The sequence below is a fragment of the Cryptotermes secundus genome, unplaced genomic scaffold (assembly GCF_002891405.2).
Source record: "Cryptotermes secundus unplaced genomic scaffold, Csec_1.0 scaffold573, whole genome shotgun sequence".
In the NCBI taxonomy this organism is placed as follows: Eukaryota; Metazoa; Arthropoda; class Insecta; order Blattodea; family Kalotermitidae; genus Cryptotermes; species Cryptotermes secundus.
In genome coordinates, this window is record NW_019738880.1 from 226060 (window position 1) to 232081 (window position 6022).

Consider the following 6022-nt stretch of genomic DNA (forward strand, 5'->3'; position numbering starts at 1 on the left):
CCGAATGTGCTATCTCGACATCCAGATCCAAAATAATATTACAAATAAACTATCAATACAGTCAGCATTCCTCCTCTCTTTCAAATTGCGCACATACATATTTCCTACGGTACAACTGACCAGCCGCACATTGTAAGTCATCCCTCAAATTTCTTTTTTCCCCCTTAGACTCTACAGCCCCAATTTTTGCTTTGGCCTACCTCCATGGGACTCTCCCTTTCAATTCGGTTTACTAGACCTTAGACATCCGGTATGCTTCCTTGGGCGGGTGATTAGCTCGTCGCAAGGCCTCTGCCTGTACACAAACACAGAAAAACGCACATACACATACCAAACATTCATGCCTTTGTGTGGGATTCGAACCCACGATCCCGGCTTCCGAGAGAGCGAAGACAGTAGATGCCTTAGACGGCTCGGCTACAGTGGCCGGCAGCTGATATACAGAGCGTTTCACGACTTCAGGGCATAACTGCTGGAGGTGAATTCCTAGGTCTTTGTGATCAAAAACTTCATATAAACATGTGTCCGATTTTGGACGGTTACGGAGTTATGACAGCTTTAAACTCAGAATACAAAGTAACGATTACTGACAATAAATGGAACAAAATAATAAACCAGCATAATACATGATACATTTAAAGTATGAATGTAAAGTTAACTTTGTCAAATTACCTTTAATTTGAATTTATTGGTGCTTAAAGCTGATTTTCGAAAATGCCACCGCCGGCCGCAACACACGCTGCCGCTCGGTTGTGAACCGCGTCGGACATAGCAACCCACCCCGCCTTAGGTAGCTCTCAAGTGTCGAGATAACGAGAAAACTCTTGTCTGTAGCTGGCTAAAAATAGCGACCCGCCAGCTGACAAACGCGGTTCACACGAGGGCGTGTACAGGAATGAAAAAACGGTCATAACTCCGTAACCTTCCAAAACCGGACACATGTTTATATGAACTTTTTTGATCACAAAGACCTAGGAAATCACCTCCTGCAGTTATGCCCTAAAGTCGTGAAACACCCTGTATATTCTTTTTGCTTGTGTATTATTACTCTTACAACGCTATATCAAATACAATGTTTATGTAGAGTGTAATAGGAGGCATGTAATATAATTATTTTATGCGACTATATAACATGATTGATTTATTTGGGGAAGAAAAGGTTGTAATATAAATTACGACATTATCCAGGATCTGTCTGGATGCATTGAATAAAACTGTGAAAAAATCTAGTAGCATAGTTAGTCCTCTACTGAGGTTCGAACCTGTATCTATTGTGCCAGCTTGTTCTAATAGATAAAATAGACGGCTGAAACTGGTGCTCTATTTATTTGAAAAGCGTGTGCATCAAAACGTCACTTGTACGCTAATTGTGAAAGAACAGGCAAATATTTGTAAAAGTCACCAGCTAAATAACATCTATTTCTGTCCATAGCAAATCTCCTGGAATAGGCCTACTCACTCAATTACGGGCAGAACACGGGTCCCTGTTGTGAGTTCTTAAGGCAGGATGAGACGATTTCGTACGGAATGTTTTGAAGCCTGGAAGTACAATTACAGCTGTAATAATCCAGCAAGTTAGCCGAAACGACAACGCTTCTGCCTTATATTCTGTAGGTCCTCGGTGAATTTCGATTGGGGTGCAAGCTATCCTGACCGCAGTTTTTCGTATTGGTTAGAAAGGTTACATGGCGATGCTTGCATAATCTACACTCTACAGCGTCGAAGGGTGGCATGACTGATGAATTGGAAAACATCTGAAAGGAACTGATCACGGCCTAATGGAGGTACACTCCTAGCATTTGCCTGCTGCAGCTAAGGAAAACCATGAAGTCCATCACATAAGACAGCCAGTCTCCGGCCAAGAATCGAACCGAGCACATCCCGAATACAAGGCTAGAGCGTCATCACTAGACCAAGTTCCTCGATAGGCTTCTGGGGGATTTTCCCAAGCTCTCCAGACAACGCTAAGGGCGCTTCCTTCCACATCCCTTCCAGTTCATATCTCTGTGACATCCAGTCATTTGACGCATGTATGATTTTCCGACAGTGTCGTTAGAGAAGTTACAAATCCATTCACTCACTCACTCACTCACTCATGGAGCGTCGCCAATTCTGCAGCTACTCAAGAATTTCACAGCATTTTATGGAACCCGAAGTTTCATTACCGTGTTACCACATCAATCCAATTCATACCATGCCATTCTATCTCTCTAAGATCCATTTTAATATTGCCCACCCACCTACTCCATGGTCTTCCCAGTGGTCTCTTTCCATCTGGGATTCCCACCAATATCTTATATGCATTCCCTTTCTCCCTCATTTGTGTTACATGCCCCATCTCATCCTCCTTGACTTGATCATTCTAATTATGCTTGGAGAAGGGTACAAGTTACGAACCCACGATCCCAGAGTCCGAGCGAACGAAGACAGTTCACGGCTTAGACCGCGCGGCTACTCTTACCGGCACAGGAAATCCATTACTAGAAGAAAACCTCGCCCAAGTGCCACTTTGGTAGCCAAAAATCCGAGATCATTCCATCTGGGATCGAACCCTGGCCGCGGCGGTGGGAACACTAACTTCCTGAGCTTTGTTAATGTCACATTCTTCTGTAGATCTCTCATTCGGTGGCGTTCCAAAATGTCGTCCAAATACTTACCTTAGTAAGTCTGTTTGGATCCCAACGCAAGAACACGTGGGATTTCAGGCTTTCTCTGTGTTCGCTTTGAAGAAGCCCTGTACGGTGCTGTGAGTACGTGGACTGCATAGCGTCGAATGAAAAGACGTGTGGCGCTATAATCGCGGTGCGGTCCGGCATTTGCTGGAGGAAGTGAGGGGCGTTAGGAGTTCCGGTCGGGATATGTGCGGAATGTTCGTCTAGATCAACCTGAGCTTGCTGTTTGAATTCTCGTAAACCCTGAAAATTGGAACAATGCAGTCTTCTGAAACGTAGGAATACATCTACCAGACTATACAGCGTCACATTCTCAGGAGGGTACTCTTCAGTTTTTCGGAAGTTAATTTTATCGCAATGAAGACCAAATCGTTACAGCATCTTACAACTTCTTCATAATTCCTTTAGTGAAGCGCGTGCGTGGATCTTCAGAACAGAAAACTATCGCCTTCCTAAGATACTCAGACGCATTGTCTTTATTTTTCTAATTTTATCGTTCATATGCTTAATGAAATTAGCTTGAGCCTTTGTACCGTACAAAGAAAGGATATCAAATGCTGTTATGGCCACTGAGCAATTCAGAAGTGGACAATTCGTGTTTCAATGAGAAATGTCTGGGTGAAAGAAGACCTGAGTCCCTTCTGTTGGTGAAACAATTATGAATATAGCAAAAAAAAGGTAAAGCTATCCCTGTAACAGGCCATGAAGGCCCGTAGGGTTGTGAGACTTCGAGGCTCCCACATCTTCTCTGGACAATCGGCTCACAGATGGCGAAAAGGTTGTCAGCCTTACGTGCCGGCCGTACTTTACCCCCCCCCCCCCCCCCCCCCCCNGTACTCACTTCTGTCAGATGCTGATTCGACCCCAGGGCCATAGTGCGGTTGAAAGGATTATTATAAATATAATCATAGTAACAGTAACAATGACGATATACCAAACATTACAAATTAATAGCACGGTTCGGCCTGGAACTAGTTATCCAGACATGATTTCATGGATTGTCTCAGACCTCCCAAGTAAATGAGTGACTACCTTTATATTATGCATCCTGTTTCGTGTTATTTACGAAAAGATATAATTTGGGACAGTTGAACAACAAATAATCAAAAATAAACAAAATAGACAGTATTGTGTCAACATTTGCTCTTTTTTCGTTGTTGGTGGTATCGTTACATGTTTCGACCCTTTCTTTTGGGTCATCTTCATGCTTACACGAATACAGAGAAGCTAAATAGTATTCGTCTACTTCAGTCAGAGCAGCTATGACATCTGCCCAATACGAGAGAGATATTTTCGAATGATTTTGAATGGTGACAGTAGCCCACAGCCTTAAAGCGATGTTAATTGTAGCGACACCAGAGGAAGGCTGTACCCTAATCCATGAAACTGTCTCGTAATTCATCACACAGCGTGGTGCAAGCAATTTCTTCTTTCCCTCTACTACACAGTCTGACACATATTCCTTCCAGTCGCCGAGAAACCTGGCAGTGTAGCACAGCGTTACACATTGTACTCCATTCAGATTCAGACTGGACCTCGGCTAATCAGGAGGAGGACTAGGGACTTCCCCTGTTGCAGCTGCGCTTCCTCAATTCGGCCGTACCATTTTCGCGTTTCTTCTCGCAAGCAAAATCGAACCTACTCCATTAAACTGCCTCCTTCTTGAGAAGCCAAAAGTTGCATAGCCAGTGGAGGAGTTTGCATCATCTTATGAGAACCAAAACTGCACTGCCATGTTCAAAAACCCCCATCGCTATTACGTAACCCCGAGCTAGATGAATTCATTTCTGTCATTATTTTTTTGATTGATTTTTAAGTACACTTTAATATTTTCCCCATTTTCATATATACGTCTGTCTGTCAATCCATCCATCCAAACATCCATCCATGGATCTACAGCCTTTTTCTTGGGCCTTGGCCTCTTTTGAATTTTCTTAATGTTTCACACAGTAGGTAGGACTCCTTGGACGGAGGATCAGCCCTTCTAAAGGCCGCTACCTGCACATATAGGACAGCACAGGCACAGAATAAATGCACACAGACATGCATGCCTCAAGTGGGATTCGAACCCACAATCCCAATATTTGAGCGGGCGGAGAGATATCATGCCTTAGGCAGCTCGGTCACCGTGATCGAGAGAATATATGTATATAGTGACGCATTGCTGGGCAACGGCTAGCTAAAACGTTCCCGAGCCTTATCCTGTCAAAGAGAATAGACGTCCATTGTTTAACAACGGGTTTGATTACCAAGGGATTACAGACGTATCCGGCACAACGCAGATATGGACAGCAGAATGGAACCCTTCGAGGCGGTGATCTATATTAGGTTCTCCGGCGTTTATAAAAGGCAATATATTCTTTAATATGTGGGTATTCAATAGTTGAAATGTTACAGAGCAACGAATAAGCAGGCGGCCATTGAAGATTTTATTTTATGTGTTAGACTTATAGTAATCTTCAGAGTGTTATAATTACTTGTAGTTACGACTTATGAGCACCCGATGAATCTAATCATCAAATCTACTACCCATAATTATTCGTCACGTTAACTCCTTTTACGTTACAATACACACACACACGCACACCTATTTGTCTCTTACACTCACTTTTCCCATCGAAATTTTGCATAAAATTTTATCACATTGCCCTACCACTTTTATAGTTTGACTTCATGAGTCATGTAGGCCCATAGCCCATGAGTACACTGACAGCTGTTGCCGCTTCTCCTTTCGAAATATGCAATTTGTAGTAATGAGGGGTTGATGTAACGCAGCAAGCAAGGAGTTGCGCTATAAAGGACCTTGGTCTGATGGCAATTCTGATAGGTTTAAGTGAACACTCCCAATTCAAGTTTGGTTCAGAAGAATCATCAATTTTTTCAACCCATAATTTCATATTGTGATCATAAACATGTCCACATATACGGTTCTGAACAATATTTTTTTTGTCTAAAAGCAATAGTATTCTTTCAGCTAAAATCGGTGCTAAATTTGGAGGTGTCAAAAGAATGAGGGGGGAATATTTAAGTGCGAGGATCTGTTTTCAGTTTAGACGCGTTAAGGGGCAACAAGAGAAGGGTTTCAAACGAAATTACCTATAGTAGTATAAACCAAGTGGCACAGACAACACAACATTAACCATTGGCATCTGACAATATGGAAAAGGAGGGGTTCCTTCCCTAGGAAACGTTAACACAACGAGTTAACACAGCAAATAACAGAAGAACCCGGTGAAGGCTATGCGTGGTCTACTGCAACAACAGACACGAAACTCATGACAGCTCACGACTTATTAAAAATCAATTTTAGATTTAGTTTTAACCTAATTGTTTTTTTTACTGTTTAATCG